This window comes from Rhododendron vialii, chromosome 12a (genome assembly GCF_030253575.1).
Source record: "Rhododendron vialii isolate Sample 1 chromosome 12a, ASM3025357v1".
Classification (NCBI taxonomy): domain Eukaryota; kingdom Viridiplantae; phylum Streptophyta; class Magnoliopsida; order Ericales; family Ericaceae; genus Rhododendron; species Rhododendron vialii.
In genome coordinates this window covers 27,219,599-27,235,678 of record NC_080568.1, presented here as the reverse complement: position 1 = coordinate 27,235,678, position 16,080 = coordinate 27,219,599, and positions in this window count along the sequence as shown.

The following is a 16,080-nucleotide window of genomic DNA, read 5'->3' as shown; positions in this document are numbered from 1 at the left end:
ATCTTCCAACTTCTAACGGCTCTTGAGTTGCACTGTACCAGAGTCACAATCCCCCTGATGTCTGTCAACCCGAGAGAAACAGCTGGGCATATCAAGATCGATTCCATTGTAACTCTACAAAAGATCTTGGAGACAAACTCATGGGGCAAATCCAAAACTCCCCTGTACACTTGACGTTTGCAATTAGTCGAGCTTCTTTGATTTGAGTCCCTCATCCGAACAAGAATTTTGAAAACGCCTAAAACTGAATCTTGCAAAAATCCTTCTCACGTATAACCCTCCAAATATGCTGAAGCAGAGACATAAGGTATCAAATTCAATTAGCATCGTATAATTTCAGCCAAAAGGTGGCCGGATGTGCAGACACCATGACAAGATGAAAACGGAATTGATGTACGATACAAATGACTTTTGCAAATCATGAAAATACGTATAACCCAGCATGCCTCGAAAGAATTAAGCATACGAAAGTGATATTTGCAATACGATACTTGCTCATTCTTTCATTACTTTCATAACAAACTAATGAGCAGTAATTGTCCAAGGTCATCACAGTAACAAGAAAACCTGACCCAAAAAACTTGCATATCTATGCCACAGTGTGGACAAGACCACAATTTTCTGCCAGTCGATAGTCCCAAACTCAAGTCGACAAGCCTAATGGCCTACTACTTCTATTCTTCTACCATCTTACCACACTAGCTCCAAGGATCCAAATTCTGAATCCTGTGTGATTTCGGCTGTCATGGGAAATGAAACGGCTTGGATTCTTGGAAATATTTTAGAGCGATCAATAACTAAGCGTGCTTGATAAGCTCCTATTCAATTTGTATAAGGGGCGTAGTTGTGAAATTTGGTAGCAAACCCAATATGGACCAAAATGCTCAAGGTTGAAGGTTGCAAGTAGAAGATAGCATACAAGGTTGAAGGTAGACAACAATGCTCATTCAAGTGTTAACCGGGCCTCACTTGCAAAGGTGCTCGATTTATCATTTGCATATACCGTCAATGAAGCTAGTATGGTTAACGAGGAGGGGCGAAAAGGAACATGACATTCCCGAAATAACACAGATACCACCAAGAGCTCACCTAAATCGCAATGATATGGTCCAAATCACCAAACTAGAAAAACAGACAAATAAAGTACATACATAAGCCCCATTCAAGGCATATTTGAAATTCCATTTGGAACAATCACACAAATAGAAGTAAAAGATAATCAAATATTGCATACAAATTACTGTGCCAATTAACCCAGCTGGGTCTCAGGAAGCCTTTGTTCCGGTTTTAACTCCCACCTGTGTGTTTTCAATTCCCGCCTTGGCCAGTCCACACCAGGCAAAGCCCCCGCGTAACTGCGTTTAATTAGACCCCTTCTAGTGCACGGTAGAATTGATTCCCGGATTTGGCTGTAAAAAAAATTACTGCATACAGAGTACGTTCTTTCCTAAAATTTATAAACAGCTAGCAGATTAACACCATTCCTTAAAAAACTCAATTAAATTTCTGTAACTAAAAAGCAAAAAGTTAGTTGCCTATTTGAAACAGATGACGAGACCCCATAGACTAGAAATTGGCCACTGTATTTTCAAAGACACAACATTGAGTTGGAAACATGGGCGGACCCACACTAGGGCAAGCGGGGTCATTTGACTCCACTGAGTTCCAAAATACTTCTGGAGCACGTATAGTTTCGAGGAGTATTTTGTAATTTTGCCCCAAAGAATAATATTTTTGCCTTGAAATTGAACGAAATTTATAATTATTGCCCTCTTTGATTGTAACGTTATGCAAAGAACTCAACATTTTCTCTCTCCCATACAAAGTCTACGAGTCTATATCTAGACTCTATAGTTCGTTCTTTTTCTCTCTTTCTCTCTCTCGACAAAAGCAAGCATAGGCTCTTGCAAAGACAAAAACAAGAATAGACAAATTATATGTGTTGCATGTAGATATTTGACCCCATTGCAACTAAATCCTAGGTCCACCCCTGTTGGAAATAGTAAAATTGTATGAGATCAAAAAACAAGATTAGGAGATATTATGTTACCATGTTTTTTAGGTTTTATTGTTGCGTTTCTTGTTTAGTCTAGCTTATTATTCATGTTTCCCAATTAGTCTTGATTTCCTTTTCATGCATGTTTTCCTTATTGTTTACTTCGATTTCTTAGAGCATCCACAGTGGAATAATCAAAATTAAAAGGTTGTTAAAGTTAACAACATTTGCTCAAAAAAGAGCTTACAATGGAATAACCAAACTTAACAACCTCTTAACAACTCATCAAATTTTGGCCCTTAAATAATCAAAACTAGCAACATTTTACCAATAACCAAACTAAATTGTTCGTACATTTCCTCAATCAAATACACCATTATTACACAAAAACCTTCTCTTTCTTCCATTTTCAACATGTTTCTAAGAAAAATACTTTTAAAAAGTTTTTTTTTTTTTTTTGCAAAAACTGTTTTTTTTTTTTTTTTTTTTTGCAAAAACTGTTTTTATATCCCAAAACAGTTTTTTATAAAGGAATATTTAAATATCCATCATCATTATCCATGCCATGTAAGAATTCATCCCGCCCTTTTTTTACGTTTATGTTTTCATCTTCTTAATGTGTGAATTACCTTTCTTACTCTTTTCCATATGATATACACATATTATGTTATATTGTTTTCCTAATTTAGTGGGATTGGATTGGATTGTTTTCCCAATTTAGTGGGATTGGATTGTTTTTCCAATTTAGTGGGATTGGATTGGATTGTTTTTCTAATTCAGTGGGATTTGGTAAATTTCAATATGATTGATTACTTCTTCTTCCTTTTATCATGGAATGTATTTGAGAAATCAATATTTTTAGGAATATAACATGATAAGTTGACCACATCTTTGCAGTTTTTTTTCATTCTTTCAGTTGGCCAAACCAGACAACAAAAAGCCATATTTTTCATTGATCTTATTACACGGAACATGGCTAAATTACCATAAAAAAGAAATAACATGACATACTCAAACCGTTATATGGTTAAATTGTTAAATTGTCATGACATTATATAGTTAAATTACCATGATGATTACAATGTGAACACGATAAATATCCCATGATTTGAACAAATATTTCATGGTAAACTGTTCAAATAATTTATCAAATAAAAATAACAGAAAAACATATTTCATGGTAAATGATACAAATAATTTATCATCAAAAATAAAACCAATATAACTGCTAGCGGGCAACGAAGGGCCAGACGTTCTTGACCATGGAGGCACCAGCGGTGGAGTAGCAGACGTGGCTGATGGTGAAGAGTCCAAGGAGGAGGGATAGTTTGGACTTACTGCCATCGGAAAACCAAAATCAAAGAACCCAAATCGCAGCCTTCTAGCATCAACACTGATTGCAGCCGTCATCGCAATCGTGACCGCGCCGTGCTTCTTCCTTGGATTTTTGCCGAACTGGTTTGGTGTGCATCTTCCCCATGCGCCGTCTGTGCATCTTCCCCATGCGCTACCGCTCGAAGCTCACCCCTCGCTAGGATTTGGGGGATTCATGTCGACCTCGCTTTACTTCAAAATCTACAAATGGAAATGGATGATTCAGCCGGGGTCAAAATTTGCAAATGGAAATGGAAGATTTTGGAAGGGTGGGGAGTGGGTTTAAATGGTTTTGGCAGGTTAGATTATCTCTCAAAAATTTCGGGATTGAAATCAATGGGAATCAACGGAAATCATGGGATGGAACGGGGAGGATATGTTCTGGTCCTGCTCTTCCGGTTATATATATATATATATATTAGGGGCATTAATGGTATTAAAAAAAACAGGGATGAAAACATCATAGTTTAAAAAGTGTAGGATGAATACGATGAGGAATGAGGATGGATTTTTTAGTCTCCCTTTTTTAAAAACAGTTTATCCCAAAACTGTTTTTTTGTCAAAATAGTTTTTTTTATTAAAACCTTTTTTTCAAAATCTGTTCTTTTTATTTTTTTTCAAAAACAGTTTTTTTTTTTAAACTTTTTCCCGAAAACTGTTTTTTTTTTAAATCAAAGTTTTCAAAAAATTATTTTCTTTTTTTTCCAATAACCTGTTTTTATTAGTTTGAAAACTACTTTTAAAAAATTATTTTTTATGTCACAATTTTTAGATTTTATAAGTTGAAAATGTGATGTAGCAAATTTTGGTTATTCAATTTTGATTGTAACATTGTGGATCTCTACATTGCTAACATTAGCAACTCCTTAAATGGATAACCAAAAGATGACGTGACAACTTTTGATTATTGATTTTTTGTTATTCCACTGTGAATGCTCTTAATCACCAAGTGTTGTACGTAGCCCATATAAAGGCATGCTAGAGTTATTATATATAGTTTAAACATATCAATGAAAGCAGCCTTCTTGTCAATTCCCTTTTCTAACAAACACATGCCCAATTCAAGATTTCGAACTGCAATTATATTAATTTCACATTAGAATGTTCATCATCAGAACAGATTTGTGCAGTGAATGAGAGTGGGAAGAATCAAAGTTGGGTACCTTATTGTTGGGAACCCATCTTCTTCTTTGCTATCAACTAGTACTATCAAGATTGGAGTTTTTTTTTATTTTTATTTTGATAAGCACAATTTCATTAAAAAGCTCAAACGAATCACAATTTCATTAAAGTTGTTTGTGTTTTCTACGGGGATGCCCCTATTATATTTGTCTACATACTGGGGGAGAGAACCATCAATGGCATGAAAGAGCCCAAATACGAGCACACAGAAAAACAACTCAAAGAAGATTTACGGCGTTAAATCGTGTGCGTCCAAAAGTGTTTTGAACGGTTCGGATTGAAAGTCAAATTTTTACCGGTTAAAATTAAAAACACATCTTAGCCATTAATTGTATGAATAAACAAGTGAAATTACGCGGAGCCGTGTGAATAAGTTATTCTCTCCAAAGAATATTATCTGCGCAAAGGAAGAAGGACGATCCTTTCCCAAAACGGCTTTGAGTGTTTTGAGTATCTGTTGGATTGTGTGATTTTTTTTTTATGCTCTAAATCAACGGGCGAAAAACACCTTCACAACACAGAGGCACATGAATTTTCGGTATTTTCGATACGGAAGACCTCACCTTCCCTCTTCTCCGGCGTTTTCTCTCAGTCCAGTGGTCTGGTCTTTGGTTATATGGTGGTTGGGTGCGAGTATGCATCGCCGTCACCGGGCTTTGGTCCTGTTTCGACTTTGGTGGCTGCCGGGGGGGGTGGGTTGCGGATGTTTCTGGTGCTGGGCTGTGATTGGTGGTTGGAGTTTGTTTGGGTTGCTGTGCAGATGTCGAGGAGGTGGGTTTGGTGGTGGTCTGGGGTTGTGTAGTTTGTGCATAGATTAGGGTTTTGTTTTTCAGGTCTTGGATGGGTTTTCGGATGCTAGCAGTGATGGATCTGATGGTGGTGGAGTTTTCAGTGGTCTTCGGAAGCAAGGAGTATGGCGGTTGTGGAGTTCTTGTGGCAGTTCATGGCAGCTTGTGACCGGAGGCAGGTCGGTGATCAGAGTTCATGGCAGCGGTGTATGCGGTTGTGACCGGAGGCAGGTCGGTGATCAGAGTGTATGGCAGCAGCAAGTTCAGGTGGTATTCACGGCGGAGGGGGCTTTGGCCGGTGGTGATCACGGGTGGCAGTTGGAGGTCGGGATGCAGGGTGCTTGCGGCTGACATCTCTCGGATTGGTTTTTGGGACCGACGACATATAGTTGGTTCACGGCAATCCTTGCGACTTTGTCGAAAGCATTTCGTATCTAGTCAGGTGTGGTGGCAGATCAAGTGTTTGGTGGCAATTGGGGTTGGTTTTTTGGGTTTGGTGGGTGTTGCAGGATTTTGTTTGTCTTTGACCAGCGTTTGGGTTTCGGGTACGTATAGAAATTAGTAATTTTAATTTTTTTTGCCCTTATCCTTTTAATCTTTTTAATTTTTGAATTCAGATATTAATAAAAAAAATTGCTGATAAAAAAAACATAGAAACACATGAATTTTCGGTACGGAAGAAATTGGACCCAGAGATCACGCTATGCTTATGAGTCTCGCCTTGTTCTCTCTTTATTACTACTATTTGAAATCTACTTGTTTCCTATATTTACATTTGGTAGTCATACTTCTTCTTATTCTCATTTTGCTCCCCTCTTATTATGGTGGTCCTGGTGGAAACCGGAAAGTCAACCTTCGTTGTTTTCAATTTAAAATGTTAATACAGAGAGGAACAATATTATCCATTGTAATTTGAATCCAAATTTCTATTTCTCTCAATATTTCATCGAATAAAAACATTGTTCACTTCACCTTTAAAAGTTCAAAGAAATAATTTCATTACTACTCCGTACCAGTGTTTCAAAACCTCATTTACAAGAGTTAATGGACAGTGAGAATGTACCGATTTACCCTTCCCATTCCTTGGTACCGAATGCCCTCCCCCGTACCTAAGTTTGCTGCTTCTTTTTTTTTGTGCCTTATATGTCCATTGATATTGCATAGACTGAAGCATGGCTACTTAATTATCAAATAAGAACAAATTAATTGCTGTGCAAGAAAATGCGAGAAATGATGAGGAAAGTTGCAACACTACTTGCAAAACTAGCTATGGTCCCCTCACCAAAACAAAACCTGGGTTTGTTCCCTTTCAAGACCATTACTACATGTAGTCATGTACAAACAACCAATTTGGTTTAGTGAACAGGTGCATATGTCGAGATAAAGATAGGGGACAAGGGGAGATTTTTCGGTTTGGTTTGCAAATGGGAAACGAGGGGAGGAGTTTGTCAGAAGCAAGTTGCTGCCGCCGGTGACATCTAGATCGTTCGATCGCCTGCACGACGCTTGACCAATCGATGAGTTTTTTTTTGCCAGTAGGACCAGTGTACATAAGTGAGAAACGAAAATGGTGAAAGATTTGTTTGTTAGGACAGCAAGAGAATATGCATAATACCCCAGAAGTATCTTCGTCGTTTAGGGAATACACCATGGGTGCTTAGGTCATTTTACCTCTTAATCTTCATTTCACCCATAGCCAGTCCAAATCACCCTTCCAAGAGACCACCAAACAGGGCCTTGAAGTCCAAAAAAGTAAAATACGAAAGTTTGGCCCGCGCAGTGATGGAGTTTACATGTCCAACCAAAATAGAAATAGTCTAATTTCTTACTTAGAGATTAGCTATTATTGAAAACCAACTCAAAATACTTGAACCAAATGAAATTGGACTTTTTAATCACTATAGCCCAAATTAACAAAACACATACTCCACTAACCAAGAGAATTGATTCGTAGCACTAGCATTTGTAAAATAAATACACTCTATTCTGGCCTTATTTTTTGATATCTAAGTGGCCAAGCCAGCTTGCGTGCACCTGGACTAATTCTGAGGCTCCGAAGCTAATCGCCGGGTGAATCTCCAGCGGCCCAAAAGAGTGGATAGTGCCTAGAGGTTTCGAAATTGAGGCCGTAGGAGGGAGCAAACCCCTAGGTCCAAGGCTTTATTTATGCGAATGTATATTGGTATCCTTCATGTATTCTTTTTTCTCTATTAGTACCTTTTTAATTTCACGTGAATAAAAACCAAAATACAGTACAATTAAAAATGGAGTATGAAAATCAATTCTTCCAAAAAAAAAAAAAAAAACCCCTGCTACCACTTCTCAGTTCTCTCTTATTCTCTTCTTGATTTTCCAAAGCACCAAAACCTTCTATTTTTGCGGTCAGAAAGTCTACACACATACAATCTGTGCACAGATTTTGTTGTGGGGCCCACCACGGGTCTCACACAAATCATCTGAACCGTTCATTAAATGTAAAATATTTTTTCAAAGGTCCCCGTAAAAAATAATCTCAATCCGATACCTATGGATACTCGATTCAATCGTATAACTTTTCATTATCCGAAAATCTGAATGAAAAGTTAGATGGTTGGATGAAGCATATATAAGTATTGGATTGAGCTTATTTTTTACGGGGACCCTTGAAAAAATGTTTTACATTTAATGAACGGCTTGGATGATTTGTGTGGGACCCGTGGTGAGCCCCATAATAAAATCTGTGCACAATCTGTGCACAGAAATCTGCGTACAATCTGTGCACAGAAATCTGCGTAGATAGCACAGCTCTTTTGCGGTGGGACATATGTATAAATGGATGGGGGGTGTTTGGGAATCATATTCAATTTACTGTCTCCCATTCCTGACCTTGTTGCATATGTCCACAGTCACAGACTCCACACTCTCATTGTCAGGCTTCATGGTTGGTGAGTGGTGACAATGACATGCACGTGTACTGTTCCCTCTACTCCATCTCAATCATAATAGATTCAACCAGCATCCCTAACCAGAAATAAATTTTTCACTATTCCGATGAATCTCCAATTTCACAATATTAAAGCTGGATAGGCCAAGGTTTAGTCCGGTTGATTGGTAAGTTTTGTTCTCCACATAATTGATCATGATTTGATCCTTGGGGTTAAGTCACAAGAAGGTAATTTCTTGTAAATCCTCTGGTCTAGGCATGGATGGTCTGCCTTTAACTTGATCGATGAGAGAGAATTAGTTGAGGACTTGAGGTGCACCTAAATTAATCCGAACACTCTGACAGTCGAACCAAAAACAAAAGCAGGGAGTAAAGTACCAGCTGACATTCAGAGCCGGCCCAAGGTATTTAGATGCCCTAAGCCAAATGGTGGAATAAGGCCCTACAAAAATTTTCTAATTTAAAAATAATAAACAGAAATACTTATCTATATATCATTTTCGTTCATATTATTCAATATGGTAAATATTTCGGCCTTAATGGCCTGTGCGGTTATATTCAGTGGACTCAGGTTCAAATCACAGCAACTCCATTAATTTGTGTGACTCGAGAAATTTTTTTGGCAAACAAACACTTCAAAAAAATATCCTATCAAGATTTAAACTCAGGTATCTTATGTGGAAAAGCAAACGCTTAACCGCTAAACCACTAAAGGAGTTTGTATTATAGAACCGCACAGAAAATATATATACTTATTTAGCAATGGGTATCTCATTTTTTCCCAAAATGTGGAGGCCCAAGGCGGCGGCCTCTTAGACCTAGCTTGCCCTTGGGCCGGCCCTGCCGACATCATTGCTATATAAGAACATCAACAATGAATCTATTAAAGTTAATTACTTATTATGATACTTTTTGACATACTTATTATGAATCTAACCTGGGTAGCTATTAAAGTGTAAGCCAACATTATAGAAAAAAGGGACCGAATGTGAAAGGTTTTGTGAGAACCCACCCCACCATGGAAATGAAAGCCAACTAGAATTACATGCAATTCCAAGTGAATTTTGTTGAAACTTTGGAAGGTAGGGGACCCTAGCTAAGAGAAGAAGTTGGAAAGTAGCTAGGGGACCCCGGCCCAAAAGGAGAAGACAAGTTCACTTGATATCATCGTTCACTGTCAAGTACTGAGGGTGTTCCTCTAATTAACTCAATTGCTCCAAAGTCGTTGGAATCAAAAGCTATTACAAGGTGGAGCACAACTTTGGATGCAAAAGCGCACATCCGAAACCGTTCTACGTACGCACGTTGACGTGCATATATGAACTGGTTCTAAACACAATTGTGCTCTGAGTTGTGTTTCGAAAACTGTGTTCCTAGATTTTTTTTTGTCCGAAGAGGGATAGATTTGTAGCTTCTCGCCCTCTCAGACAAACACATGGGGTGCAAGATAAAGGACAAATGTCATTCTTGTGCTGTTTATATGGCCCATTCTGGGCTCAAAAGGAGGGACTCTAGGCTACTGTGCTGTTTATGTTTGCAGTCTTGGCCGGCAAGGTCCACCCAAATGAAATGATTATGGAATCGGTTTTCTCCCGGCTGGTTTTTCCAGTTCGGCAACTGTACCGATCTGATTTTCCAAAATTCGGTGGGTGCATGGTAATGGTGGGTGAGTAAAAAAAAAATTTCAACTCAAAAAATACTTATTTGATATAAAACTAAGATAATAGCAAAAGAACAAAACATAAAACAATAATAATAACACAACATATGTTAAATATAGTTCTTCTGGAACTATCAGAAACACAATTGATCAACGGAATCAATTGGATACTTATGATTCTTACTTTTCATTGCAATTTTCCTTCTGTCTTTATAGGGATGAAATATCAAACGTATAATTAATACGCTATTGTTACAACTGCGTTTCTTATTCGTAAACTTAATTCGCTGAAGAATAAATGGCTTCAATCATTATGAACCTTTTGTCATCCATCAGTTTCACAACACTCCCCCTTGGATGACAAAAACTGAACGTATGCCTCGTTAAAACCTTGCCAAGGAAAACCCAATGGGAAAAACCTCTGGTCAAGGAAAAAGAGTACACACGGTATATAATCTTCAAGTTGTTGACTCCCCCTCAACACTGCATGATAAATCTTTGAGTCGACGTATTCCGATATTGGCTACCAGCTTCTTGAACGTTGTAGTTGGTAATGCCTTAGTGAATAAGTCTGCCAGATTGTCGCTAGAGCGTATTTGTTGAACATCACTATCACCGTTTTTTCTGAAGGTCATGGGTGTAAAAGAATTTTGGCGATATGTGCTTAGTTTTGTCTCCTTTGATATAACCACATTTGATCTGTGTGATACATGCGGCATTATCTTCATACAAAATTGTTGGATAATTCTTGATTGAAGACAATTCGCATTTCTCCCGAATGTGTTGAATTATTGATCTCAACCAAACACATTCACGACTTGTTTCATGAATTGCGATGATTTCAGAGTGATTAGAAGAAGTAGCAGTCAATGTTTGCTTCACAGAACGCCATGAAATGGCAGCACCGCCGCAAGTAAACATATATCCTGTTTGTGATCGGGCTTCATGTGGATCCGATAAATAACCAGCATCTGCATATCCGATTAATTGTGACATCGATCCTTTTGAATAAAATAAGCCCAAGTCAACCGTTCCTCGAAGGTAACGGAATATGTGTTTAATTCCTTTCCAATGCCGCTGAGTTGGAGCAGAACTGTATCAAGCCAATAAATTGACCAAGAATGCTATATCTGGTCGTGTACAATTTGCCAAATATATAAGTGCACCAATTGCACTCATATATGGTACTTCAAGACCAAGAATATCTTCTCCCTCTTCAAGAGGACGAAAGGGATCCTTGTTAACATCAAGTGATTGAACCACCATGGGAGTACTCAATGGATGCGCTTTATCCATGTAAAATTGCTTCAGAACTTTTTTCGTGTATGCCGACTGATGTATTAGGATACCATTTGGCAAATGCTCGATCTGCAGGCCGAGACAAAATTTTGTTTTGCCAAGATCTTTCATTTCAAACTCCCTTTTTAAATATTCTGCGGTTTTTATAAGCTTTTCCGGAGCTCCTACGAGATTTAAGTCATCAACATAAACTGCAATAATTGCAAATTCAGAGTTTGATTTCTTAGTAAAAATACACGGACAAATTAAATCATTTTCATATCCCTCTTTTAGCAAATAATAACTAAGTCGTTTGTACCACATACGGCCAGACTGTTTCAACCCATATAGTGATTTTGGTAGCTTAAGAGAATAAACACTTCGGGGTTTTGAATTGCATGCTTCAGGCATAGCATATCCTTCGGGGATCTTTATGTATATGTCAGCATCCAGTGATCCATATAAATATGCTGTCACTACATCCAGCAGATGCATGTCTAGACATTCTGTGACTACTAAGCTAATCAAAAATCTGAATGTGATACCGTCCATTACATGAGAATATGTCTCCTCATAATCAATTCCATGTCTTTGCGAGAAACCTTGTGCAACAAGTCGTGCTTTGTGTCGCACAACTTCATTCTTCTCATTGCGCTTTCGCACGAACACCCACTTATATCCTACAGGCTGTATCCCTTCAGGGGTTTGGACTACAGGTCCAAATACTTTCCTTTTTGGAAGAGAATTTAGTTCTGTTTAAATTGCTCCTTTCCACATTGACCAATCATTCCTATGTCGACATTCTTCGACAGTTTGTGGTTCACTTTCTTCATTACTTTCAGTAATGTTCTCATTACTTCTGATAATGTCAAGAGCAACTTTAAACGAAAATACGTTGTCGATAACGGTTTTGTTTCTATCCATTATTTCTCTTGTATTCATATAGTGTATTGAGATCTCATTATTTGCAGGTACCTGTTCCTCTTCAGGAAACAGCTCTTCAAGAGACTTCTCTTCAGGAGATTCAAACTTACGAGAAAATATTGGTAGATTCATTCTTTCATTTGCATGTCCTGTAGGTTTAGCTTCTTCGAGAGCGCTTGCATTTGTTAGCTTGGTCTCTTCGAGAGTGTCAGCTTCTTCTGAGCCGTCAGACTCTTTGCCTTGGATTTTTCTCTTCCGGGGATATTTATCTTTTGCACCAACTGGTCTCCCACGCTTCTGGCGTGTCTTAGATTCATCAGTTGTTGTACAAGTGGTCTGTCCTTCGGGAACTTCAATCCGTGCAGGAACGTTAGCAGCTGGTATATGGGATTTAGTTATCCTTTTTGTGTCGGTAAATGCATCCGGTAACCGATTTGTAATATTTTGCAAATGAATGATCCTTTGAACTTCTAGTTCACATTGATTAGTACGAGGATCAAGATGAGATAACATCGAAGCATTCCAGATAATTTCTCGTTGAACTTCTAGCTGCAACTTATCTCCCCCTAATGGTGGGAATACTGATTCATCAAAATGACAATCCTCAAATCGTGCCTTAAAAACATCACCTGTTAAGGGTTCAAGGTATCTAATGATAGAAGGAGAGTCAAAACCAACATATATACCAAGTCTATGTTGAGGACCCATTTTAGTGCGTTGAGGAGGTGTAATGGGCACATACACAGTACAACCAAAAATCCTTAAGTGAGAGATATTCGGTTGTTGACCAAGTACAAGTTGTGTAGGTGAATATTTGTGATATGAAGTTGGTCTAACACGAATTAGAGATGCAGCATGCAAGATAGCATGTCCCCAAGTAGAAACTGGTAATTTTATTTTCATAAGCAACGGTCGAGCAATCAACTGAAGTCTTTTAATAAAAGATTCAGCTAAACCATTCTGGGTATGAGTGTGCAACAGGATGCTCAACATCAATATCAATTGACATGCAGTAATCATTAAATGCTTGAGATGTGAATTCTTCAGCATTGTCAAGACGAATTGTTTTGATTGGGTATTCTGAAAACTGTGCTTGCAATCTAATTATTTGGGCTAGTAATTTAGCAAATGCAATATTTCGTGTAGATAATAAACAAGTATATGACCATCTGGTTGAGGCATCAACTAGAATCATGAAATTGCGAAATGGTCCAGATGGTGAGTGTATCGGGTCACAAATATCCCCTTGAATTCTTTGTAAAAATTATGGGGATTCAACAATGACTTTTAAGAGGGATGGTCTAGTTATCAGTTTTCCTTGTGAACAAGCAATACAGGGATAATTACTAGGCAAAAGAATTTTCTAATTCTTCAACGGATGCCCATGTGAATTTTCAACAATTCGACGCATCATTATTGAACCTGGATGCCCAAGGCGATCATGCCATAACATGAAAAGTTTTGGGTTAGTACACTTCTGGTGCATAACAGCATACGATTGAATTGTTCTAATCGTCGTATAATATAACCCAGAAGAGAATGTAGAAAGTTTTTCCTGTATTAGCTTCTGGCCAGATACGTAAGAAATGATACGCAAATATTCTTCTTTACCTTCGCTGATGGTTTCAATATGATAACCATTACGACATATATTTTTGAAACTTAACAGATTTCTTCTGGATCTAGTAGAGTACAAAGCATTAGCAATACTTAGATTTGTTCCATTTGTTAACACAATATTTGCTCTTCCAGAGCCTTCAATTAGGTCTGTAGAACCTGATATTGTATTGACATTCGCTTGTACCTTTGTCAATTGTTTGAAATATTTGTTATCTCGAAGAATAGTATGTGTTATACCACTGTCTACTAAACAAATATCTTCACCAGTTATCTTCATGTTTGATAGTGCCCGATTAGTATCCATGCCCCTATTATATGCAAAACATAATTTCAAAAATTTCACGAATAAATAATCAAAAACAATTTAAATTATTATTATAGAATAAGTGCATCTTGATTAATTTATTACATCATAACATGGTTGAGATATAACCGTAGTATGTCTTTATTTTGGATATAAGTAGAAACACAAGGTATGCTAAACACACAATTATTCTTGTGACCATTAAGAATAGTCACCTCCATCACCAAAGAAATCATCTTTGGTTCCACTAGGTCCCGCAAGGTATTCAGAAATGTCGAAAGACGAAATGTCAATGGGTTTCAAAAGGGTCAACAGATTGGTTCTGACCAATTTGATCGGTAAAGTTTGTTTCAATTTCTTTTCCTTTTTTCTTGAGCAATGCTTGGTAAAACTCAATCAAATGCTTTGGTGTACGACAGGTACGTGACCAATGACCCTTCCCACCGCACCTGTAGCAAGAATCCTCAGAGATCTTAGAGGGTTTATTCAGCACCCTCTTGCCCTTTTCTTCGGGCACTTCTGACCTATTTCACTTATTCCACTTCTGGGGATATTCCGATTTTTTGCCTGATTTCTGAATATATCTTCCACGGACTTGATGGTTATGGCTACCCCGACCACGTCTATGTCCACGACCAAGACCTTGTCCATTACTCGAAAAAGAGACTATTCACTTCAAGGAATGGTAGAGCACCAGTTGGACGAGACTCGTGATTTCTCAGTAATAACTCATTGTTTTGTTCAGCGACCAGAAGGCAAGAGATTAAATCTGAGTATTTCTCAAACCCACGCTCTCTGTATTACTGCTGCAGGAGCAAATTGTTGGCGTAAAAAGTGGAAAAAATCTTTTCCAACATATCTTTTTCAGTAATCTGTTCTCCACATAATTTCAAAATTGAAACTATTTTGAGTAGAGTAGAGTTATACTCACTAACAAATTTATAATATTGCAGTCTTAGATTCAACCAGCGATAACGAGCATTTGGTAGGATTACAGCCTTCTGGTGTCCATACCTTTCCTTCAGATTATTCCACAAACTTAGTGGGTCTTTCACTGTAAGGTATTCAGACTTCAGGTCCTCGTGGAGATGGTGCCGAATGAAGATCATGGCTTTGCACAATCCTTCGAGGATGCGTCGTTACCATCAGTAATTGTGTTTCCAAGTTCCATAGCATCGAGATGGATTTCCACATCAAGTATCCATGACAAATAATTCCTTCCAGAAATGTCTAGTACCGCGAAATCTAATTTTGTGTAGTTCGACATCATCTATAAAATTAAAAATATTAATTTAGATGGATGTTGAAATAAAAGACAATCAAGTTAATGGTACAAGTTTAACTAATTAGAAAAAAAATGTTTGACAATAATAAAATGCACAAAGCATAATGTGATTTACACTAATTTTCAAATGAAAACAATTTCTTGCCTCCAACATTTGTAAGTTCACATATGCAAAGCAATATAAAAACATGTCGATGTTAATTTATCACAGATAATGAATGAGATATTAAATGCACATCCTCCACTTAATATAAATTCATTTCGTAGTATATGTATTACATGTGCTCATAAATAAGTACTTCGAGTACTTTTGTTTTTGATAGTAAATACTTCTGGTATTTATTGTTGTCAAAATTCAATTGACTTCAGGAATTTATTAATAGGAAGAATACTTTGTATATTTATCAGGGAACTACTTCTGATAGAACATTTTTTTTTCTTTGTCAATAATTTACTTGTAATTTACATATCTATGTACGCATGTAATAGACAAACATAAATTGTGATAAATATCAACGTGAAATATAACCCATTTACCTTCTCAGTCGAGTAGAGACTCGTGCTGATAATATGATATAAAACTAAGATAATAGCAAAAGAACAAAACATAAAATAATAATAATAACACAACATATGTTAAATATAGTTCTTCTGGAACTATCAGAAACACAATTGATCAACGGGATCAATTGGATACTTATGATTCTTACTTTTCATTGCAATTTCCCTTCTGTTTTTATAGGGAT